Genomic DNA, 26,169 nt, shown 5'->3' with positions numbered 1-26,169 from the left:
TGTTCCTCCAAGTCCGTGATATCCCATTTTTTCCTTTTTCCCACCTCATAAGATCTCAATCATCCATGTACATCCTTGTTTTTTTCTTTTGTTTTTTTTTAAACGCCCTGTTGAGATCTGTGGATGTTGTGAAACATCAAGCCGACTTTGACAAAGTAAGCAGTAGAAAGTACAGAGCAACTTCTTCAAAACAGCAACAAAGTATTTGTACTTCAATACTTCCCGTAGAAGTAACGCTGTTGTAGTTCTTCTGACTTCCGTGCAGGCCGCCTGAACGTGAGTGTCAATGGTCGTCCGCTTCTAAGTCACTTCTGGTGGACTGCTGACCAATCTTGGGTGTAGCCTACCTTTCCTCCTGAAGTCATCTGGAAAAGGCCCCAGTTGACCTTTCCTGAGGACGCACTGCATGGAAAATGGATGAATGGATTTTTTTCTAGAACGTACATAAAAAGCCAGCAGCTACGTGTCCCCTTGGCTGGACCAGCCCGAGGGCAGTGACAATGGCAGGACCCGGATCAATACGGGTTTGCGACGGTCACAAACAGCTCTACAGAACACAACTTGGCCACCCCGGACAAGAGATTGATCGAGAGGCGGTGGTGCGGCGAGTGGAGATGAGGTGAAGACAAATAATGAAAAGCGGCCCCTTATTTTTGAGGCGCGGTGCAAAGTGGTCGGCTGTTGATTTGTGGACTGAGCGAACTGCTCTCGTCAAAGATGAGTGTCAGAGGTGTCGCTTTTTTTTAACGGGTCAGTCAGTTCACACACGCAACCTGTACGGACTCACACACCTTTTCTATAATTCATGGGGTGTATTGTGTGGATGCAGTTAACTGCCGCTTCAAAGTAATTAATTGATTTTCTGACATAGCAGTTAGCAGGAGCAGAAAGTGACACACAAACACAGCAAAATTATGAAGAAAAAACCCCCAAAAAGTAAATCAAGGTGGAATATTTTTTTTTTTTAATTTAGGCAAAACAATCTGTCGAGAGAAAGCAAAAAAAATGTACTTTTTTCAAGATTTCTCAATTTTGCTTTTCAGAGATTTTGATGACGCGCAGAATGTGAATTTTCCAATCGTAAAATCTGAGAGTCCAAAGTGGCTCATGAAGGAATATATGAGGTCAAACACTGACTTATGGCTTGCTTAACCACAGTCATGACTTGACTTACTTGAAATTTAGGAACTTGACTTCTCTTGCTTGAGTTTTGCCACGGGAAATTGTATTACTGTATGCTTTTACTGAAAAAAAAATTACAATCGATTTTTATTTTCAGCCACCCCGCAAAACGGTCAAGCCCCCCCGTCTAAGTCCCAGGAGAGACAAAAAAAAAAATCCTGACGTCATGCCTGCTTATGACTTACTCCCAGCTAGTTAACAACTTCATGTGCAAAGCGTTAAGCTTAGCACTCGAGATTCACTGCCCACGTCTGTTGGCGTTGACGCCACGCATATCATTTTCTCAACGTGATGAGACATCACAGCGTGCATCCTTTGGAAACAGCACGCCATGCTTTTGTGCGTTCTGTCGGAAATCCCGGCCCTACTGACACGCCAATTAATCAGGATGCCAGCGTGGAAGCGGCTACTGTGTCTGTATTTTAGCTTTTTTAGATTACTACAATAAAAATCAAACAAACACATAAAAGCAAGATCTGCATCACAAGTTTCCCTCCCAGTTCATTCTATCATCTTCTTTAAAAGCATGAAAATTGTCATGAAAAAATGCAAAAACAAGCCTTCATCCGTTGTGCTTACGTGAGTGTGTGCATATTGAATTATTCAGCCAGACGAGCGGCTAATTCTTGCTAAACTAACGATTGATTTTCTGACACAAGAAATGAAGGACAGAGAACATTGAACACCGGGCTTCACGTGAACCGAGCCGACGTGGTTTTGAAGGGTTGGAGGTGGGAGGAAGATGGGGAGGGACAGGGGGATTCGAAAGTGAGCGCGCATGTGTCGAGTGACACCGGGGCAGAGTGAGAGGGCCCACGAGATGGAGGCATGAAGACCGAGCAGCCTCCGGCAGTGTTTAGTGCAGTTTGAATAGCTGAGCAGGTGCATTAGGCCGAGAAACTCTTGAGCGTGTCCACGTGGCCTCACTCTCTCTTTCCCTGTCCCTGAAGTTTGAATTAGCTTGTCTTAAAATCAGCAATTTGGGGTTTCCTTCACATACTAGCACACATATGCATGCACACGCAGATGCAAACACACATTCCATGCGTACATTTTACTTTGTCGCATTGTCACGGTGGTGGACCGGTACACTTTGCAGACAGACAGATAGATAGATGATAGCTAGGTCGCTATCTAGCTAGCTCGCTATCTAGCTAGCTCGCTATCTAGCTAGCTCGCTATCTAGCTAGGTCGCCAGCTAGCTAGCCAGCTAGCAAGATAGCAAGATAGCTATATAGCTAGATAGATAGATTTCACGAATGAGACATTACAGTGAATTTACACAAAGTAGAGGGTCACTTTTTTTGTATTACTTGTTTTATTTTGTGTTTTATTCTTGGGGAGATTTAAGCTTCTATTTACCAGTACGAGGACCCAAAACCAACAACTCACACATGGTTTGCACCCTTTCAAATGAGTTTGAAAAGTGGACAGAGAGGAAGATTGCCAAACATTTAATGGCACGGTAGGCCATTCCAGAGGAAGTACATTTGAAAGATTGTTTTGGTTTTGGTTTTTAAAGAATCAAAATCATGCCGGCAGAGGTCTTTTCTGTTATTGGTGTAAAACTTTAAGGAGGACGTAATCAGGGAGTTTCCTGAAGTTGTCAACATTCTACCCTCACATCAAAAAAATTTCAGATGTTAATTCAATAAACATTAACAACATCATCATTATCAATTCATACCCACAAGCATTAGTTACAGTATGTTGTCATGGGCCGAATATGATTGGGCGTTTGCATGCTAAGCACCCCAGAAGACTTCGTGTAACACAAGTGAATCATTAAAGTGGAAGGACCGGGCCAAATTAGCCAATCAGACACTTTGAAAGCGACCGCACGCATACGCATCGAATCCCAAACGAGCCAATGAATAAATCAGAAGGCGCAGTCAATGTGTGGAATTTACAAGAATAGAAGGATGCTAATGGGTGGCAGCCGCATATGTACACATACACACCAAGACGACACTTTGCCTTCATTTTTTTTTTTAAACCACAAAGTGGGGACAAATGGGGCGCACGCCAGGCAGAGTGGGTGAGGGAGAGTGTGAAAAAGGGTGAGGCGACTCTTTGCATGACTTCTTTGTTAACCGCAGCACTGATGGGACCTTGCCTCGCCTCGCACGGGACAGACGCCCAAGCCAGACTTTGACAAACACAAAGCCGCCATCACGCCCATTAAGGGTCGGAGGGACCCCGTGCGGTTAGGAGACGTTGGAAACATCCAGAGAGCTGAGGATGTTCGCAGACTTCATCGATCGTCAAATGGCTGTTCGCTGTTGGCGGTTTTTTACTGTCTGTGCTGCAAAACTTTGACGCAAGTTCAAATCAGCGGGGAAGTGCCGCGAAAAACAAGCCAACAGCAGTCAGAAATTATTCTGCCGTAAATGTCATTTCGTACCCCTCCAGCTCTAATCTACACAAATATATCCCTGAACCTAAATATTTCTTTTCCTCAAGTATATTTAAAAGCTTTCATTAAAAAAGCAAGTAGAGCCATAAAGAGGATGCCACTCCAATGACACGCCATATTGTGTCTAAATAACATCAGATGATCTTGTCGACTTTGTCATCAGTTGAATTTTTAAACAGGAACTTTGTCCCGACCCGAAACACGAAATACAGTTTAATAAACCATTAATAAGCAAGTACGGGAATTTATAGTATGTGAGCCTTGTGGTTCATCAGCGTCTTTGTTTTTCTAAACGAGATGAGTGCAATAAAAATGGATGGATGGATAGCATGGAGTCACATCTGAACACAAATAAACGACAGAGAAAAGTTACCTTAAAAAAAACAAAAAAAAACAACATTTTCAGTATTTAATAAACATCACTCTGCCACACACACACACACACACACACATGGGGTGATGATATACTGCATGTCCTTCAGAAAGTCTTACAGGTCATTGCACGTGTCACACTGCAGACAAGTGAAGAAATATAAGACTGACCAGGAAAAAAATATTCTCGTGGCGAAAAGTCTGCAACACTTGACTACCGTGAACAGAGCCTGGGAGAAAAACAACTTACGACTGCCTTAAAGTTGAATTATGGGCTGCGAAACTCTTAAGTTTGCATCACCTTGTCTTAAAATCAGCCACCAACAGACCTGTTGAGTTTCCTCTGTTGTCGTTACCTGACACACATGCGCGCACACACACACACAAGTGTAGCCTCCAGATAACCACAATAAGCGCCGGGTGACGAGGCTGAGAACAGCAAACAATGTCGGCAAGTGGAAACAGATTGTGCAGCACTCCACATAATGTGGCAAGAGGTGTAAATTAAGAACAGAAATATAACAAAACAACCATGAATGCAGCTTGATATATGAGGACCCAGCACCCATACAAAATCCAAAACAATAACATGCCAAATTGATGGTTTTAGTCCCATCAAAATGTATTTATATATATATATATATAAATAAATTTATTTATATATATATATATATATATATATATATATATATATATATAGTGAGGATGAGCAATATAATGATATATTTAATTACAAATTTCAGCAATATTCAAAGTATTTGAACTGTATTTACTTCCCTACGTTCTGTTCATTGTTCCTCTGATTGTCAAGTCAGCCCCCTCATTTTTTTTTTATTTCCCCAAAATTTATTTTTTTATCCTGTTCGCACCTGTCCCTTTGTATTTTTTTGTATCCAAACAACAAAGTTTTGCCTGCGCTTGGATATTCCGGCTCTCTCCGTCTTTCACACCACCAGCTCAGCATGACAGTATGACCAGAGCAACTGCGTAAGCCTGTCACCTGGATGTCTGCCTGGCACTCCAAACTACCTCCATCAAGCATTTTTTTTGCATTGAGGAATAATGTTAAGATCAAGGTTTTCAAATTAAAAAAATAAAATAATAAGATGTTTAGGTTATGGCAACAAATCTCAGGTAAAATAAGCTGTACTTCCTGCCTGGCAAGCTGCAAGGGAGTGGATTCATTTAGGCAAACATATTTATCTCGACTAAGCCAAACGAGTTGTCGTTTGATCGACTTTTTGGCTTCAACTTGCGATCACAGATTTGAGATACAAATGCTGGTGATTGCCAGTGACTCAACGCACTTCACCTACAAGCAGAAGTTTGGCAAATAGTGAACAATTCTTCAAAAAGAGGCTTCAATATGTTGAATGTCACTCTTAGTTGAAGTTTTCATATAAAATAGCCCGACTTTTTTTTTTTTTACCCTTTTTAACACAAAAAGCTCCTAGTCATATATTCTTTATCATTGGTAGGCCTATAGAATGACTGATATTAGTGCTGTACTGATGATCTGAGAGAAAGCTGAGACATCTCAGTGAACAGGTGGTCAAGATGAGCACACCACAAGAAGCAGCACAATGGCCATTCAATTGCTCCAGTGTGACAAAAACAGAATAAAATAATTAAAAAAAAAAAAGTAATTCAAATTAATTTGCAAATTAAATGTAATGGGTTTTTTTTCATTTTGATTTGCAATCTTAAAAATGAAATTATGGCATTTCTTTGAGTATTTCTAAATGTAGTGAATTGATTAGATGCGGGCGAGCAGCGAGGGAGGGACAGGCGCAACTCGACAGCGACTGCTGGAGGAACTCGGCCCAGTGGACATCCTACTGCGTGTGTTCGTGTTCTGGGAGCGCTCAGTGGGAGAAGGCCCAGTGTTGACCCCTCCCAGACAAAACATGACCCCCAGCTGCGACTTCCTGGATCGAGTCAGACGTACAAGGCGGAAGGCGCGCCCACTGAAGACCGAAGATCGCTTCACGGTCACAGAAAATAAGGAAGTACAACAGATTAAAAAAATAATTAAATAATCAATAACTGCGAGTTCACCTCTACATGAGTGTTAAGTTTAATTTCTTTCAAACCAATAATAACAACCCAAGCATTTTTTCAAAGCTACAGGTTAAAAAACAAAAAATGAAAAAAATGAAATCAAGAAAAAAATAAAAATAAATCAACTCTTATCCACCACCCCTCCCCCCACTGGCCGGTGCGCCTTTGGTCATCGTCAGCACCCTAGAATACATCAGCCGCCCCGCCAACTCCACAACCCCCACTGAGCTCCCACGACATCAAACCAAGTCTTACTGAATATGGCTCACATGTTCGAGCCAAGTCGCTTCGTGTGTGTTCTTAGCAGCTGCTAAAATACAACCGAATGAATCAACATAAAAAACATCAACAATAACGCAAAAAGTCTTTGGGGGAAGGTGGAGCGAGTGGCAGTTTTCCAGGAAAAATCAGGACGGAGTCATTTTCGACGTCACACGCTTGTTTGTACATTTTGACCAAGCAGCTCGTTGTAATTATTGTCTCTTTGGATACATGTCATTTGTTCGATCGCCACCTCCTTCCTCCTCCCGCCAGAGGAGTCGAGGAGCGAGGAAGGAGTGATGTTTGAAGGAATTAAACTTTCTCCCCTTCGCGTCCTTGTTTCATGGAGACGTCAATTCAAGGTGATGCGTGTCACCAATGAATCAGATCTCAACTTATATAACAGTTAACTCTACAGACACAAGCTGTCGAACAAATATTGAACAGATTAAACGGAAAGGATTCAGGCAGACAATATAACGTTACTCACTAGTGATGGGAAAATGAAGCTTCAAATTTGCTTCACGAACAAGTTGTTGTATTTTTGAGTCCTCTAGATGGCACTGTTGGTTTAAATCAAGGGTTTAAAAAAAATGGCATGTCAGTGTGCTTTCAGCCCAATGTTGAACCGACAGTGCCATCTACTGGAGTCCAAAAATACTACAACTGGTTCATGAAGCAGATTTGAAGCTTCATTTATCCATCAATACTACTCACAGTCATATATTCTTTATCCTCTGGATAGATCGGCAATATAATATGATACAAAACAGCAGACTAATATTAGCGCTGCACTGATGAGCTGAGAAGATTTGAGTCATCTCAATGAACAGCATATCCATCTGTCCGTCATATACGGCCCCCAGGTGACAAACAATAAATTCTATAGAAAGAACTTTGACAAGTAAGCATTTTTGAATTGGATAAATGCTACACTTCATAATCGACATTGTGGAATAATTGATTGCCTTCGATTCATACCTTCTTGCGGTTAATGTTGTCTTGTGGCTTTGATGCTCTTATGGATCAGTAACAGTAATAATGTTGCAAAAAAAAAAATGTTTTTGTAAATGACTTTATTACCGCCGCAACGTAATCGATTACTGTCATGTGTTTATCACACATATAAAGAATGAGATATTTTCTTTCGCCAGATGGTGTCGCAGTAAATTTAATTCATTATCTTACCCAATATTTCTGCCGCAAATATGCAATGTTTTGCCGCGCATATGATCCAATGGGAAATTTCCTGCGGCAAAGCCGAAGATCTCTCACCGCACAGTTGTTGGCAATCGCTGCCCTGACTGATGGAGAAAAAGCACGGCGCTCTTTCTATTATCATCAGAATTGACTTTTTTAAAACGTAATGATTAGTGAATAGTAAACAATTTGCATCATTCAGAAGACAACACAAACACACACAAAAAAGAAATAATGTCACCCCAGGCTAATGAGGTGTGTTTACAATATCTGTTCCATGCTGTCTCTGTCAGTTAGTTTGGGGTGTCAGTAAATGAAATAATTGGTCCCACGAGGTTTTCAAGAGCGTGGAATTGGGAGTGTAGTTTCTCAGTGTTGGCCTCGGCCTTTCCGGACTTTTTGTCATGGGCTGGATGTCTTCGAACTAATGTCTTCTTTAAATAGTTCACAACAATTGCTTTAAAATAACAACTTTAATTGTTTGATTTAAAGCAGAGGTAAATAATCATTGGGTTGTTGTGTTTATTTTGCATTTTTTAATTTTTTTGTTTTATTAATTATGGTGACCAATAGAAAAAAAAAAACTGGAGCGTAACTTAATTTGGGTGCAAAATTCCAACGAACAATCAATCACCTTTACTGAATTTTGCATTTCAACACGTCGAACCAGCATTCACGCCACGACGGCCAACGTCGGATTTGTGTGTCGAGGCCTTACTTGTTTTTTGCCAGAGTAACTTGCTTGAAACTGGAACATTCGCACATATGTGACTTCCTCCCAACTCTCCCATTAGGGAGGCGATGCAATCCAATTTTATTGCCCCAGCACATGTGCGCCTCTTAAAACTAACGACGATTTAACGCAACAGATGATTCTGCGTTTAGGATTGCCTTCGTCCATATTTATGACCTAACGACTCCATTTAAAGGAACTTCTTGAATTGATATAACACTTTGAGCGTTGTGTGTTGTCCTCTGAGCAGCTTTACGGTCCCTGGAAAGTTCACAAAATAATTAGTGCGAAGTCACAAAATAGGATGCATTGTCCACTCAGAGCCACTCCTGTAGTGAGATTGTAACGACCTTTTTGGGGGGCTTCCGTCATTTTAGGGCCACATGAGCAAATAGTATTATGATCAGATGGAGGTATAGTGGACGCTGTTAACGGCACAAATAGCCTGGGGTAAAACACACGTGTACATGAAAACACACACACATGCACAATCATAAAAGAAGCAAGAATGGGGGAAAATGAAAATTTTGCAGAAATATGTAATCTAACGACAATGCAAAAAAAAAAAAAGTATTTTTGGGGCTAAAACAGTCATTTATGTTGTAATATTTTTAAATGTAAATTACTGGCAAAAATGTTAGTTAGCATAAAAAAAGCAAGCTAGTTGTTTGCTCCAACTTGCTGATTTATTTTTGCTTATATTTTTAAGTTGGGGGACAATGCAAAGCATAATTAGTTGTGTAATCTTTTTCTTTTTTGTTGAAAATCAGGGAAAGACAATTTTCACATTAGCATTTTTTTTTATTGACAGTTGTGGCCTTTAAATTTGCCTTTAAATTGCCTTTCGTTTATTTTAATATTATTTTTATTTTTTTTACAGTGCACAGAGTTAGCAAGAACAGATACTATGCAAATACAGGTTACTGCCAACTGGAATGCAACTATACTCTTCAATTTTATTATTTTTTTTTTTTGCATGTGGATTTCCCTTTGACCAAAGCAAATTTGGACCTAGCTAATATCTCAAAATGGTTCTCTGGATCAAATATAACACAAAGTTGGTCAAAATTTTGACTGATTCAATTTGACCCAAAATGTTTTGAGCCAAAACACAACAAAAAGTGGGTTGTTTTGTGCAACAAAACCCAGAAAGTCATATTCACACTAGTAGTGGGTCGCAGGTGCATATCCTTCGCACCTCCATAAGCTTTTTATCCTGCAAAAAAAGATTTTGCAGCAGTCCTCTTGAAACAGCTTAATATGGAATACAATTTTGAGGAAAAATGAAGACAGAATTGGCATTTTTATTTCCATAGTTCCACAGTTGGAATTCAATCTTCACAATTATTTCTGCTCGTGGTATGTTTTTTTTTTTTTCAGTTCAACAGAGATGTTCAAAACCTCAAAATAAAATATGCAAATGAGCTACATTTCCCATTTTGCTGCATGACACTGCGTCAATTGTCGAAAAGAAATGCTGTAGGCGGCCAGCTATGGAACAAAAAATATTCAAATCACAGCTCAGTCAAACTCATAACATCATTTTAATTCCAAGTCAAACCCATTAAATTAATGTTGATATTCCGAAAATCTTTTTTTTTCTTGTATACCTTCAATGGACTAATTAATTTTTTTATATATATATATTTCTGTCTACATTTATATGAAGATGTAAATTGAGGTGAAATTGATCGTTTATCCCTATCTGGGCTTTCTGATCTCACCTGTTCAATCGCTTCCTATTTTACCAATTATTTTATTGTTTTTATCGTCTTAATGCAAATAAATAAATAAATACAATACCATAATAAAAATAAAAAAACATTGTTAACAGACACAAAATACACGGTGTAGTCATTTAGTTTAGCCTTTTTTTTTTTTTTTTTTTTACTCATTCTTGTTTTAGTGTTACGCTTGTAAATCATTAGTTGAGCTTCTTTTGTTCAGGACTTCTGGTTGTAAATGTCTGTCCATTTCCTAACTAGCAAACGCTAACTGCATTGTCCAATCAAATGACGCCCCGCCCCCCCACACCTGTTTTTGAAACAACAACGCAGCGCCCGTTCGTGGGCCAGCTTAATGCTTCAAGTTCGGCGTGGACAAACCTCCTTGCATCTGTCACTTCTCGCACTTTCAACTCATTATTAAGTGCACACACGATGCAACTGACGTGTAAATTGTGGGCTGTTTTCTGACACAAGATCGCTGTGCCGCCTCGAACAGCGTCATTATTGTCCGCGTGCATATTTGTAATTAAAGGTAAGAGAAGCTGAGCGGAGCGGCAGATGGCGGCGATATCATATTTTCCGATTGGCTTTGATTGCACACAACATAGAAAAACGGATATGCAAATTGGTCTCTATTTATATGAAATGGCTAATCACTATTTTTATAAAGTGAGGTGTCATTTGCCTGCGAAAAATATCACATTCACTACGTGCAGTCTTTCTTTCCTTGACAATGCTCGTTTTTCTGACTATAGGTCGCTTTGTATTAAAAGTCGCATCAGTCAAAAATATGAAAAAAAACATATCCAACCCCAGATATTTGTTTTCTAATCATTTTTGTGTTCGCAAATATGCACCAAGCATGCACTGCTTCACACTGACCATTTGTAAAATATGTCGTTTGGTTATCCAGAGTGCCCCCCCCCCCAAAAAAAAAAGAGTGCCCAGAACGAAGACTTGGCTGGGAAAATATCCCAAGATACATTTTGCGCTGCTACCAAAAGAAAGCGACGGCGAGGACTCGCGAATGTACGTTTTTTTTACCGCTTTCATCATCTTTGAGATGATATCGGAAAATACCTCACAGCCTCTTCCAATTCCAATGACATTAGCGTTCTTAGGAACAGGAAGTAGCCTACATTATTCACGAGAGCGTGCAATCGTTGCTGCAAAGCAAACTATGGCCCGGGGGCCACATGCGGCCCATTAGACATTTTAATCCAGCCCGCCGAACTTGAAAATAATTAAATAAATGTTTTATCTTCTAAATAATGTGGTTTTTCAAATACATATATATTGTTGTAATTATTTTGTTCGCTTTCATTTCAAATTAACTGTATTTTTTTTCTCTCCGATGAGGTGAGGTGACCAAAACACTCCATCAATCTGCTCCTGGTCCGACCCTTCTGTCAAATTTTAGAACCCATTGTGGCCCGCCAATCAAAATGTTTGCCCACCCCTGCCACAAAGTGATTAACAGGAAAACATTTTTGGAACTTTTACTTTTGTACCGTTCGGAGACAGAAGGAGCAGAATCACTTTTACTCGTCTTTTGTTTGTTTTTTTTAAACAAATTTCTTGAAAATGAATACAGAGTGTGAGTATATTTGCCTCTAACTCTGAGGCAGTTCTATTTGAAGTCAACCAATAAATGCTGTTATTGCCCTTGCCCGCAATCCCGCAAATAAATTCTGCATTGTTTTGTTTTTTTTTTTGCCCCTCTGATTTAGCTTCAGAACCAATCAAATATATTGACCAGACAGACACACAGTGCGTCGGCTAAATTTCTGTACCGCGGGTCCAAAATGCAACATTATATGCTCCCATGCCGACTCCTCAATAGACTAACCTTGTTGGTCTCTGCCCATTGATCTCAAATGTGGTGCCACCAAGGTTTCAATTCAGGACCGATAAGAAATTGATGCGCTTTGTTTCTTGTCTGTGTTATGTTATCGACCTGTCCGATGATGTTGTGACCCAAAATAAGAAGACTCATGGAGTTCATCTAATATAATCTGAAGGGATTGTGATCACAATTTCATTTTATATCCGAAATCAGAGTTCCCCAACCTTTTTTTACCCCACACAGTGTTTCAGACATGCGCTTAGCCGTGCCAAACATCCTACCAGATGCTGATTTGACGGCCTCGCCGTACCCGAGCGTGCGTGTGCAAGCATTTGTCGGTCATCTCGAAGGGTAGCGAGGAATTTCAGAACACCGGCAACCTTTCAAGGGGAGTTGGTGGGTGTGGTGCGTAAATCCCTAAAAAAACAAAAAATTCACGCTCATTATCACGACTGCACAAGTAAATTTATGAAACAACATAAGAAAGCAGTTGTTTTTTTTTGTTTTTTTTCCAAATGTAGAACAACAAAATAAACACAGTGGCCTACTAAAATTTTACCCCTCAGGAATAACAAATGCACCTTAAAATGTTAAAAAAAAATTCGAATAATGCGGCGTTCACATCATTACTCCTTGCAGATCATGCTTGATCAAAAAATGACAGTTAACAATGTCTAAACTGCTAATGCTACAGTGGCAGGCTGTGCATTTTCATGACTTGTGTGCTGCGCAATAAAAAAACTTTAAAAATCAAGCGTGCAACTTCAAAGATTTTTTGACATTCAAGAATCCGTGTTCTATTTACATAAAAATGTTAGTATTGTCATATTCTACTAGATAGCTAACTTACTACCCACATTTTCATGACTTAAAGCATGGGTGCCAAACTCTGGCCCGCGGGCCAAATTTGGCCCGGAGGGTAATTATATTTGGACCGTGACTATACCATTTTACATTCTATATGATAATAGTAACATTCAAAATGATAATAGTCATTTTAAAAACTAAACATTGTATTGCATTAATGGACCACTTAAAATAAACATTTTCAATAAAAAAAAAAATCAGCAATTATATTGTTTTAAAAAAATTAAACGCTGGCCGGCGGCTTTTGGTCAATTTTTACTTTTCACCCCACTGTGTAGTTGAGTTTGACACATCTGACTTAAAGGATGAAGCGGACATTATTGCAGAAGTTGAAGTCATTCACAATCAACAGTCATCAGTCTTTCTGCTGACGAAACGTCTGCACGATTTGGGAATTTTGTTTCAACAGCATCACTATCTGTCTTGAGGAGTGAGAAGGATGGCATCACATTTTCTTCCCCAAGGGACAACTGAGACCCTTTCAAGGCTTGTCTCGCTCTCTTTTTTCCCTGAATCATCTATTTTTCTTCAGGTCTATGTGGGACGTTTGTTTTTGTTTTTTTTTACAATAAGTGGAATCAACTTGCTTCAAATTTGGCGGCAACTCGACTTCAATTGCTTGATTTTTTTTTTTTGTTTTTTCTACAATAACTTGGGACATGCTGGTTTCGACTCAAGTCTTACTTGTGACTTACACATAACACACAAAATAGCGGCAGCTATTTGTGATCCGAGTAAATCAGGCTCAACGCATCCAATCATATTGTTGCCGTATCGCCTCCATGCCGCGCATATCCTCAAAGAGCACATTTGTATGGAATCCAGCGGTCACAATGCTATGTTGTGATGCATTAACCACGATTATAGTCTTGAAATAATTTAAGGGACTGCAATCACTCAGCATCATGTCATAAGGTGAGCGAGATATGCAAATGTGCCCTCGCATTAACACAGGGATCAGTGCATACAACTTGGCTCCTCCGATTTTGGGAATATTTATTCATATTTGATGCCACTTCGGAATTTTAAAAAAAAATCAATGAGGTAATCAAGTTTTCACAATGCACATAGCAATCCGGTGGTGTTTTGCATATTGCCTGCCACTCATGTCATTAAAAAGGCATCTGTCGATGTCACCGCTGCCAAATGGCCTTTGATTAGTTCCAGCAAATATATTGAACCGCATCTAGCACATGCACTGAAACGGGATTATGCTGAATCGGCATGAGTTTTATGAAAAATGATGGCCTTCTGAGAGTGTAAACTTTGCTCATGCCAAGGGTCAACAGTTAGGAGATTGTGAGATTAAGCATAATGCAACGTTGTTTTCTACATTTTGCAAAAAGTGCCACTGGCCATCATGTGGTCGCACAAAGAAACAAATATGGTGTTACATTTTTTACTTTTTTTTTTTAATAATAACATTCTTAAGGTGATTTTGATATTGCTTTGACTTGCAATCAAAAATGTGACGTACGTTCGCTATATAGTTCAATAAGCTCAACTCAACTCACTGCACAACAAGCAGTTGTTTGGCAAAAAAAAAAAGAAAATGTCTCCAAGGCTTTTATTGACACTCTCAGTTGAAATTTCCTGTCCAACTAAAAATTCAAACAAATAGATATTACATGCTGTGTATTTATGACAACCACAATGGTACCCAATAACGACTGCTAGTTTAATGCTAACATAAAATTGGAAATGCCATAGATGGGCTATCGATTAACATTTTTAGTGGCATTGTTATAATGCTTTAAGCAACGTTTTTTTTTTTAACACAAATGGTGGCGCAACACATGTCGAGTCATTTAACAATACAAGCATATATTTTTTATCCTCTGCAAAAAAATAATATTAAACTAATATTGTTGCATCGTAGAGAGTCACTTACAGTTGTTTTAAAATTTTTCTTCATTTATGTCTGCATTATATTGCACCCCTATAAACAAGTCGTATACAACAGGAGGAACTGCAATAAATTCAAGATAATGCACACGATTTTTAAATCTGTACAAATGATTGCGTTATGTTCGTACTATTTAATTTTAGAAAGCAAAATATTATAAAGAGCTATTTTTGTAATTAAAACACTTAAACTACTATTTTGAATCATATTGAATAATTATATTTCAATTATTGATGTTAAACTATTGATATTAACATATTTTATGCCAGGTGTCAATTAGCCATTGTTTGTCAGCACTCACGGCAGCGCTCAGCAGTTTACTGAATTAGCATTCAGACTACATTGCTTAGTATCATATAACAAATTGTGTTTTCCAGTGCAGACAATCACCCTTCACAATTGTAGGCGGAGCAAAAAAGAGACTTTATTAACAAAACCAATGTGGTTTTACTCAGACAGAGGAAATCTGTTTTGGATTGTAAAGTGCCTTTGAGCCGCTTCACTCAGCTTCTGGCTGGTGGTGAAAAAAACAACAAAACCAAAAAAAAAAAACAAAAAAAACCTCTCATGTGTCAGAAATGACCGCATCACCTCTTGCTGGTCACACACACCCACAGTCGCTCGCGCCTTCACGTTCCCACAAAGCCACAATGCATCTTGGGAACCATTAAGGAAACCGGAGACCACCGCAGTGGGCAAAGGACGCAAACACAGGGTGAGAGGCTGAGGGCAAGTGAGACCGAGATGGGGAAAAGTGATGGATTTATTGCTTCTTTTTTTTTTTTTTTCTTCTTCAGGATATTTCAATTCATAGAAAAGGCGTTTGACAGTCTAAAAGTGTGACAGGAAATACAGAATAAGGATTGTGTCAAACTGAATAACAAAAAAGTTAATTGATTAGTCTGTTCGTCAATGATAACGTTAACTGTCAGTCGTCTTTTACTATACTATTACTTTACTATATAAATTAAGTACGGTTACTTCACATACAGGATATTTTTTTGCGGATTTACCAAACACATTAGAAATCATCATTTAAGTAAATTTGTATGTGTGATGATCCATGATCATCCAACAGACATTTTTCTCTTCATCATTTTTGTTTGGCAACAGCATCGCTCCGGATTCACACGCAAATTCTGAGGGGGATTTATCATAAGTTTTCATCAACCTGAAATTTTTCATCATTCCTTCATTTCGGTGAAATGTGGACTTTGCATTATTCCGCTGCCATTTTGTCTTCTGACAGCATCATTAATGAAGAGATGACAATTCCTAATTCATTTAGTACCATTGACGGCTAAAGACGTCAAAGATCCATCTTATTTTTACTTGGCTAGTAGTGAACGAGTAAAGAATTAAAAAAAAAAAAAAAAATGAAGTTATACATCTTTTTAACCAAAATGTAAAAATGTGCTCATCAAATGATTTTAAAGCCGCCTTTTTTTTTTTTTTTTTTTGCTCTGATAGACAACCCATTCTGCACACATCACTCATTCATCTGAGAGAACGGCTCAAAAGGTGAACGGCAAATGAGACTTGTCATCCTCACAATTGTAGATCACATCATGTACAATGTAAAGCGGATTCCACTCTCATGTTGCAGAGTCTGCTTATAAAAAGACTACCCTGTGCAATTGTGATTATAGATCTGCTCCAGCAAAGACCTCAGATATGTCTAATTATAGCAAGGCCGCCACTGGGATATGATAGCCAGGAAGTATCGTTTGCACCGAGATGCACTTTCGCCAACCGAGCCGCTTGATAATCTTAAAATCCTATGAGCTTTTAAGTGGAAATCAATGTTGACTTTTGCATTTTAATTTGCTGAAATTGGTTATTTTTGTGTAAAAGCATTTCATTTTGTTTCTTCACATTGTCTTCAAAAGCACACTTTGTTTAAAAGCGCTCGTCGGGATGAGGAGCAAGCGGAGACGCTGTTGTATTTTCTTGTTGCTGTGAATAAATTCAGACCACACACACGTGTGTACAAACGGAGAGTGTGTCTATTTTGGACAAATGGAAGGAAGAAAAGAGGAAAAAAAAAAATGAAGGGCAGAGTCGAGCGTCCGCTTTTATACAATTAAGTCTTACTGTAAGCCTTTTTCAGCAAGACATACTGGAAATCTCATTTCTATCCTTTTTAGTAATCAATTACCAGAAGACGTTTCCTAAGAAGTTACAATCCTTTTCTGCATGACAGAAAAATCTTTCATGGGTCCATTTTCCATGCCTTACTCCATCGACGGGCCATAGTTTGGACGAACCTGGAGGACAGAGGATAATGCATCACGCTTGGGAACACAATTTTTGTTGGGTTCGGTCTGACAGCTGTTTTGAACTCATTTTTGGGTGCGTAATCCAAATCTGATCTCAGATATTCGAGCTATTAAATCCTCGTTTTCTTAAAAAAAAAAAAATAATTGTATGTATGTAACTCAAACACTGAGATGGAATAGTTACAAACTTTGCAAACTGCAAAAAAGGCATGCAATGAAATACAACAAGGTTCATTTGACTAATGTATCTTTCTGTTGGCAGATATTGATAGTACTGACTTATTGGGAGCCGCACACACCTCTCACCGCATCTCCATTGTTACAGTCCAAACTTGTTGGCTGGCTGTAGATGAGTCCAATCGTAATCAGCTCTTCTTATTACAGTCTTGCGACAGCTAATGAGTGGAATTTTATGAATGAAAAACTTAACGTGCTAGAAAAAAAAAAAAAATTATTTGATGACGTAATATTTAACTTCACGTTGTTATGGTCATGAAGAATTGCAAGCCCTTGCTTGCTTTTCAGTCACCGATACAGGAGCTATAGAGTGAATTCCGCTCACCTGGTGACAATTAGGCAAGCTAATTTTATATGAGGAGGGAGTCTCATTCTCTTTAGGGAGTCAACAACAAGGAATTTGTGTGTGGGTGTCACGTCAGAGGTGGCAAAATAATCACATTCTTTTGTTTAATAGTTATTTTAAATTATTAACTTTTCAATACAGCCATTTGGTTGAAAAAAAGAATCACTTTTGCAGTATTCAAAATTAGTAACAGCTACGACAAATATAATTGAACTTTTGCACCTTTTCATTTCATTCAACAATAACTATATCTTTTCAGAACCACAGATTAAAAGTAGGGCTGTCAAAATTAAAGCGTTAACTCAAGATTCATGTTTTGAAAAAATTAACGGGATTAAATATTTTAACTCAGTTAACTCAGTTCTATTTTTTCCAAACATTAATTTGCATAAATTGGAAAGCCAAATTCCAATTTAGCAGTGCATCTTTAGCGCATCATCTCAGAACATTTGCCACTGGGCCGGACAAACCAACACACTGGAGCGTGGTGCTTACAACTAAATGTACTGTATAGGTTTTGAGAATTGTTTCTAAACAAAATCCTTTAAAGATGACTCAGTTGCCTCACAAAAAAATAGTAGAAAAAAATGCGATTAATCGCAATTAATTACGGATTTTTTTGGCGATTAATTAGTCAAAAAATGTAATCGCTTGACAGCACTAATTAAAAGCAAAATAAAAACAACATTTTTTCGGAAAAAGTATTTTTATTCCACATTTGGTCCCTAAAAAAGCATTCGAAAGTTGTTGAGTTCTTCAACAAAAATTTCCCGCTTTGCTGGCAAATCCTGCAAATTTCTAAATGATCCGCCAATAATTAGAATTTGCAATTTGTTCAAACCACACCCCAAGATGATCACTACTATCCCCCACTTGTTGAATATTTTTGACAGCGTGCATGAATCAGTTTGTAAAAAGTCCGCCAAGCAATGTTGATCGCCCATTATTTTGAATAAAATCTCCCATTTTTCAATAAATAAATAAATAATCAAATCAAGCTGAGTAAAAACCTCCCAAAAATGAGAGTAGTTGATTGCCTTTTTTGTACACCTTGTTGCCCAGTAACTTGCTGATCGTTATTGGGGGGTTGTTTAAGGGAAAGGGCTCTATGGGGACCACACGCACTGGCTGCTGTGTGATAATATCAGTTTCTTATGGTGGGAAACATGAGCAGAAATCTTTAAGAGACAGAGAGGGTCCACATAGATCTCCAGGGTCACTTCGAAAATATTTCTAGCCAGGACGCTAACTGTGGCTTGTTTATTCAGCAGGTTGTTTATCCCCTCGTGAGTATTGCAATCGAATCGTACGCCCCTTCCAAACGTGGTTGAAAAGTCAACTCAATTGCTTGATTTTTTAAAGCCGTACTCTGTAAGGAAAGGTACGAGATCAAGCGAGTTACCAAGACATTTTGTGGCGCATGAACATGACTGGGGTGGATGTGATGACTATTTTCGGATGGGGTGTTTTATTATTTAATGTGCTGGTGTTGAGAAGGCGTCTGGCGAAATGCATTGCACCGCGCGGACTTTAAACTGCATGTTGAATGGATGTGATCAATAAACGAGGAATTGCATGATGCTGAATTCAAAATATGTTGCAGCGATTATTAAACTTATCCGGTTTGTTTGGAGAACAAAGCTGTTTTGTTTTTTTTTTTAATTTATTTTTTACAAGGACAAAAGACATATTTTGTGGGGCTAAAAAGTCATAATCTTATGAGAATAAACTTTTTTTTTTAATCAGAGATGACTATGTGTCCCTTAATGCATTTTTTAACACTAATTTCAAAAATGTATTTTTTTTAAGCACTTTAGGTTTTTGAGATATTTTTTTGGTTGTTGTTGTTAATTTCAAGTTTGACTTAAAAAACTTGTGCGGATTTTACCATTTCATTTATAGTAGTGACGCTTAAAAAAAAATCCCATCTGTTGCTGAACCTAATCCTTAATTTATAACAATTACATTATGAAATGATATATTATATGATTTTTATATTATTATTTTTTGGAAAACCTGATGTGCTACTGAAAAAAAACAAGGGCAGATTCAGGATCAGCACAAACAATTCATCTAGAAAAGTTTACTTGCATCTCTGATTTGGGGGAAAAAATATGAAATTAATAAATAAAGTGTAGTATGTCTTCATAAAAAAAAAAAAAAACTACTTTCGAATGTGTCACGCAGTTAAAATCATATTCGTGTCACGGCATTTGTTTTTTTCAAGTACAAGTAGTCTCTAGTATTCTCTTTTTAAAACAATACCTAATAATTATTTGCAAATTATTTTGCGGACCCCACTAGCAACACCTCACAGACCTCCCTGGGCCCGAAGAACCCAGTTTGAGAACCACAAGGCCGTGCAACGCAAATCTACAAACTATGCCGCTTGAAATTCAAGCGGCAGACCTCCGTCCATCGCTGCTCTTAAGGCGCAGTTGATTTGAATCCGTCAGTCGTCACATTCATGATCAAAACGTTGCGGCAATGCCAACCCCTGCATTTTAGTTTCAAACGCAAATTGATCTTCCGATGCGAAGCCCGAGCAGCAAGAAGCGCTACCATTCGTAATGGCTTGCTCTTTTGCTCTTGTTTTGGCATCTGGCTTCTGTTATTTTGTTTGTGTTTGCTTCTGCTCGGTTCCGCTGGGCTGCCTTTCCTCCCGAGTGTCACTGCGGGATGTCTAAGCAGGCACTAACGGGAGGCCTCGCAGGGTCGGCGTGTGAGATTTTTTTTTTTTTGGTGTGTGTTTGTTTGGGTGTATGTGCAAGTGCAGGTTCCCCTGGGTCCCAGTGAAGTGTTTGGTTGTGTGAAAACACTGCGTGGCAGGTAAACGCACACACATACACACACAAGGACCTGTCTACAAACTGCCGGTGTGAAAAGAAACCGACGAGGGCAAAAGAAGAGGAGAGTGTGTGTGCATTACCGTCTTGGTGTGTCGGTGTTTTGTTACCCGACGGCCTGTTGTGAGTTTCGAACAAATAAGATGCCCGCTTTAAGATACTGGAACTAATTCTCGAATGCTCTCTGCGCTGAAATAAATATCACGTTGTAATGTTCTAAAAGGTAAGACAGTGACATATATATTGCAACACTTACCGGTAAGTCATTTTTGGTTTTCTCCAAACCCCAATTTTTTTTAATTTTTTTTTTAATAGGTTGACAATCAAGCCCTGCTGCGAAATAGCGAAAAAATGTGTAATTGATGATTCATTTTTTTAAACTGCACTTCTATGTTTCTATTATTTTTACAACATTAAATTTAAAAAAAAATGTCTTTACAGATGATTTGATTTCAGTAAAGCGTCACATTGCCGATGTCACAAAGACTCTCCGAAACTTGCACCAACCCAGGCTAAACTTACCTCCTTCCTGACTTACAAAGAGTGTTGGGCAAGTTACTTCCAAAAAGTAATAGATTACAAATTACGATACTTGCGTGTGAAAGTCATAGGTTCGTTTACAAATGCGTAACTCCGTTACTCAAGTTCATTTGCGGCCTAGACCTTCAGTGAAGTCCTACTTAGTCCGATTTGATGGATGTGAGACTATTTCATCGAGCAAATTGGAGTCTCGCTACACTTTCCCCCACTGCCAGTTTGCAAATCTTTTCTTAAAACCCATTTATGGTCAATGGCAATCTCTTATCATGAAGACTTGAAACCATTGTGTTTCATTTATTCAACTCATACTCCGGTATTGAGTGTTTTATTGCTTTTATATTATGCTTTAAAGTTTTTATCTTTTGTCATGTTTATATAATTTTATGACTTGTATGTTTTAAATGAACAGCACTTTGGTCAACGCTGTCGTAAAAGCGGACTATAAATCATTTTGGATTGGATCGTCCTTCCTTCACGTTTTTAACTGTGCAAAGCTCAATCAGATGTGTGTGTGTGTGCGTGTGTGTGTGTGTATTTTATGTTTCGCTCGAGTCGTTTGAGCTCTCATTAAGTGTGAAATCAAGACTCTACTAATGTGTCACCGCTTGAAGTTTGAACACCGTGGCTTAAGTCATCAATGATTTTGAGCAGCGGCGGTCGGCCTCATTTCTTTCCACTAAATTTAATTAGATGATATTTGATGTGTTGTGTTACTATGGGATACCGCCTTGAAACAGACAAGTGACTGATTCGGTCTTGATAATATACAGACCGAAAATATTTGAATTGGGAGTACTTTTTTTTATTTTTATATAGATATATATATATAGACACTTCATGCTGGCAAAGCAGCGCCAACTAGTGGTTGAGCATCCTAAAGTAGACAAGTGAGCTTTTTGGTGGAAAAGACCTCAAGCTAATAAAGCTCACAACAATGATCGCTGTCGCGATGTCAGGAAACTTCCTGTTCAACGTAACGTTGTGACGTTGTGCTTCCCGCCGTCGTTTCCCTCAGTGGCAGTGAAGTATCATGGGAGATGGAGTCCCAGGTTTCAGATGAAAGTGAATGCATGTTTCAAAATGTTGTTGCTAAAATAAAATGGAAATCACAGGGACACACACAAAGCATTGAATCAAGTTTTATTCTGAATAATGAAACGTTTTGTACTCTGTTCTTTTTTTTTTTTTTTTTTACACAGGAGACATTTTTCAGGCATGCAAAAGGCTGACTGCTATATTTCTGAAACGGCAAGCTAGCCTTGGCATTTAATTTAAGGTGGTGCCTGAAAAGACATGACGAAGCGTGAATCTTTTTGACAGTGAAGCAGTCATGCTCTGCTCGGTTTGGATTAATAATAAATAATATTAGAAGAAGAGGCAAAGAGGAAGGCTTTCAAGGCGAATGCTGCAAAATGCAAAAAGCCGATCTTGCCAGTGACTCACAGGCAGGTTGTCGGTTCGCTTCGGGTTCCAGACTGTCGGTCTTTTATCGGACAAAAGACGCTCGAGTTTGCTGAAGCTGAAGGTCATATCGACGCATGCGAGTTTTGTCATACAAGTTAAATCACACTTATTGTAAAAAGCAGACGGCTCAAATTGAACTATCGCACAAACACAAAAATATGATCATAGTAAATTATTGAAGGGAATTTTACCATGTGTTGAGCGGAGTGTGTGCTTGTGTGACTCTCATATCCAGTAACAGTGACTTCCTGTCAGCCTCAGCAATAAAACAGGATGAATCCTTGTTACTGAAAATGTCACGTCACAACTTCATTCGATACCTGATGCCCTCGTTCGTTTCTTTTCTTTTTTTATTGCTTACCAACTCAGACACAAACAGTCAAAATAAAAATTTGCACCAACACAACTCGAGCGTTTAGTAGAGGTGGACTTGCTGGCAATAATGGTGCGACCAGAAAGACAAGAAATCTGCTTTTGGGTCTTCAAGTGTCCTTTTTAGATCATCTGGACTGAGTAGAGATGGAAAGGAGACCTCGAGTTGGAATGAGAAAAAAATCTAAAGAGACGTACCAATGCAATGTTAAGAGATGACATTAATAGCGATGAACACGAGGATAAAGTGTTATTAAATTTTCTGACTTGTGATTTCAAAATTTTGTTAGTTTTAATTAGTTTTTTAGGACGGCTTTGAGGGTTTTTATTAGTTTTATTTTTTTCAAAAACACTTAGTTTTAGTTTGGTTTTAGTATTAGTTTTTGTTTTTAAAGAAATTGGTGTTTTAATTGCGTGTCACATAAAAAAAATGCTAAGTATTCTATCATAAAAAAAATCAACAGAAATATTATTTTCAAAACATTTTGATAAGAGTTTAATTAAAGTCCACAGACTTTGAATTAAAATAGGTGCAGTGCTTAATACCGCTTATAAAATTAGATACATGCTTCTGTGCGACAAACCTTAAGAGGACTGCAACTCTCAGGCGACTATTCGAAAATTCTCCTTTTTTTTTTTCTAAAGGTAGTAGTATAAAAATAAATATATTTAAAAATCAACCCCAAAGGCTCGTGTATTAAATTAATTGCTAAAAACGAAAAACAAAGGAGATTTACACTATAATTACAGTTAGTTTTAGTTTGTTTTTCAGTTAATTTTCATTATTTAAAAGAATTTCTGTTTTTTTATTTCATTTGGTTGTTTTTGTTTTCCATAATAGTTCAAGTGATTTTGTTAGTTTATGTTAACTAAAATAACCTTTGGAGGAGCTGCATTGTATTTTGGTGATGGTAGAGCTGTGACATCATTTGAGAACGCGTCTAGTCTAGTGATCGAAAAGCATCACAATGCAATATCACTGAAGTGAAGCAGAAACGGAAAGTGAGGGTAGGACTGCAACCCTCTGAAACCGTTTCTTGTTTGCAGCAGTGATGGACAGACTGACAGATGAGGTCAGGCAGGCAGGAATCACGTGGGCCATGATGTTTGGAGATGAGAGCGGTGAACAAGAAGACGGATGGAAGACAGTCGAAACAAGACAAGAATATTGAGGTGCAGTTCAGGTACTCAGGAGGCCGATTGAGAACAAAAGAGCGAAAGCTAAAGGAAAGGTTTAGAGAATCGTAGCGTGAGCAGTGATGACTGATATTTTAGAGACTGTGCCCCTGAATAAAAAAAAAATAAAAAAAGAGAAGACCTGGAGTTGATTCTGTTTGTATTAAGCAAGGTTCGAAACCCTGACAGTGGACGGTATGATAAACAATGACTTCTCAGTGACGAGCGTGCAAATGAGCACCCGCGTAATACGTGCCTGCGCATACGTGCACACGTGTGCACGTGGCCACCTCTCAGTACGACACTATGTCACCCTGGCCACCCCACCGAAAAATGTTTGGCCACGCCCCTTAACTGGAAACCGAAAAAAGGTGGTAATAATGAAGAGATTCCCGTTTAAGACCAATTTAAAGAGGCCAGATTGAGTTAGTTTGATGAGAAGTGACTGGAAATTTTTTTTTTTTTCCAAAAGAGAGCATGTGGTGAGAGAGGAGAGGGCATGTTGGGCAAATCGTTTAAAAGTTTACACAACTGGCCAACGATGAATTTTTTTAAATCGAATAAAGCATAAAAATGAATAGCGCCTCAACCTTTTTCTTTTGGTCAGCTTTTGTGCACAGTGGACACATTTTTGTTGGTATCCAGGGATGCAGGAAGACCAATTACGGTAAATAATTCACAAGCTGAATAATGAATAATTAATTCGGCAAAGGGCCTAATTGTCGTCGCTTTAAGAGGCGCAGATAACACCTGAAAATAGAGAGAAGGTTGAGAAACTACAACGGATGGGACCTCGATAGAAAGCATTTGCTTTCAAATAAAGTGGAAATCAACAAACGAAGCATGACATCATCTGTAACAATGCCAAAGAATTAAAAATAAAAAAATAAAAAGGCTTTGGAGTGTTTCTCTACCATCACATTTTCAGTGTATCAAGTGTCCCGGACACAATCTTGTTAATTAGGCGGAGATTGCAGTGATCATGCGTGTGTGTGTGTGTGTGTGTGTGTGTGTGTGTGGGTGTGCACTGACTGGGCCTTTTAGCAGTCGCACTGCACTATTGGATTGAGATCATGTTGACTGCATTAACATCTGGTAACATCTTTGAGCAAGCAAAACATTCCATCAGTGCTTGATTGCTTCTTGAAAAGGAATGATTCACCGAGGCTGCGCTTGCAGCCAAATAGCAAGACAGTATAACAAACAACATAACGTACATTTGCAATGTGATTTTTTTTTTTAGCATATTTTGCACATTTTTAAAGGATGCCATCAGAGTAAGCAGGTGTACCTCGTAAAGGTCAGTAAGTGTCAAATAAATATTCATGGATACTCACGCAAACGTTACTCAAAGCTGCACTCATGTGGACATTTCATCATTTATATTGAATATCTATTTAAAATTAAGCATTACTTCCCCCATCAACATGGACTCCTTCATGAAGAGGAAAAAAAAAAAAGCCGACGCACACACCGGAACGATGTTTCCCCCCTCCATGCACAGCGGTTACATTGGTTAAGAACCCGCAAATTGTGGCTCACTCACCTTGTGTGGTTGCACAGGAGTGAGGCTTGGCGACTCGTGCGGGTCTTGTTAACAAGGTGCATGTCACCTTTGGACTTCAGACCAACGTGTGGAGGTGTCTAATCTTTATGGCTAGAGGAATGAGCATAAAAGATGAAGAATATCAGATATGATTTTTTTTTTTTTTCCCAACAGAGCTGAGAAATATGAGAACACTTCAGCGGTGTTATTCCACGCTGAGGGCTCAATGGCAAATGGCGGGCAAAAATGGTCAAGCTTTTTAGCAGCGCTACATGGGGGTCCCCACAGGACTGTGCACTTCCTAACCGGATGCATGCAAAAAAAAAAAGATGACATTTTTCGATGCATGTACAAAAGAGCCACCGTGCTAACCCAATGACAAAGGTTTTGAAGCAAAGAGCAAATTAAGCGCATATGGCGAGTTTTTTTTCCCAGTGCAAAGGATTCTTTCGGGTTAAAATTACCATTCAAGGGTGACACAAAACTGCTGGACCAAAATGAAGTGCAAGAATTGTGCGCATTTTTGCAGAGTATAAGAGCAACTAGGCCATGTTTGCCATCTAGTGGTGAATGTTGATATTACAACTTAAAACTATAGTCAATGCATATTTGCAGTTTTAATTGCTGATTTTTAAACATGTGTCCAATATACATAAATATGTATTTTTTTTATTTATTTAATTTCTATTTTTTTCTTGAAATGAAAATGTGGTATTGTGCCATCCCCAATAATTCTCCGTATTTTTATTTTTTTTTTTAAACATTGCACAACTGAAAAAAAAAAAAACGTCC

The 26,169-nt window shown here is 38.5% G+C and overlaps 1 long non-coding RNA gene across 1 annotated transcript; it reads right to left on the bottom strand.

The window, feature by feature from the left end:
* Positions 1-101: 101 nt before the first annotated feature.
* On the bottom strand, positions 102-25,477 carry LOC148339622 (uncharacterized). Its single transcript, XR_015842435.1, has 3 exons — positions 25,378-25,477; positions 12,080-12,215; positions 102-402 (listed from the first exon to the last, which is right to left on the bottom strand). It is a non-coding gene; the product is annotated as an uncharacterized LOC148339622 (long non-coding RNA).
* Positions 25,478-26,169: the final 692 nt, after the last annotated feature.

The sequence above is a fragment of the Idiotropiscis lumnitzeri genome, chromosome 3 (genome assembly GCF_059441095.1).
Source record: "Idiotropiscis lumnitzeri isolate Australia: NSW breed Sydney's pygmy pipehorse chromosome 3, RoL_Ilum_1.0, whole genome shotgun sequence".
In the NCBI taxonomy this organism is placed as follows: domain Eukaryota; kingdom Metazoa; phylum Chordata; class Actinopteri; order Syngnathiformes; family Syngnathidae; genus Idiotropiscis; species Idiotropiscis lumnitzeri.
This window is presented reverse-complemented; position numbering and strand designations above follow the sequence as displayed.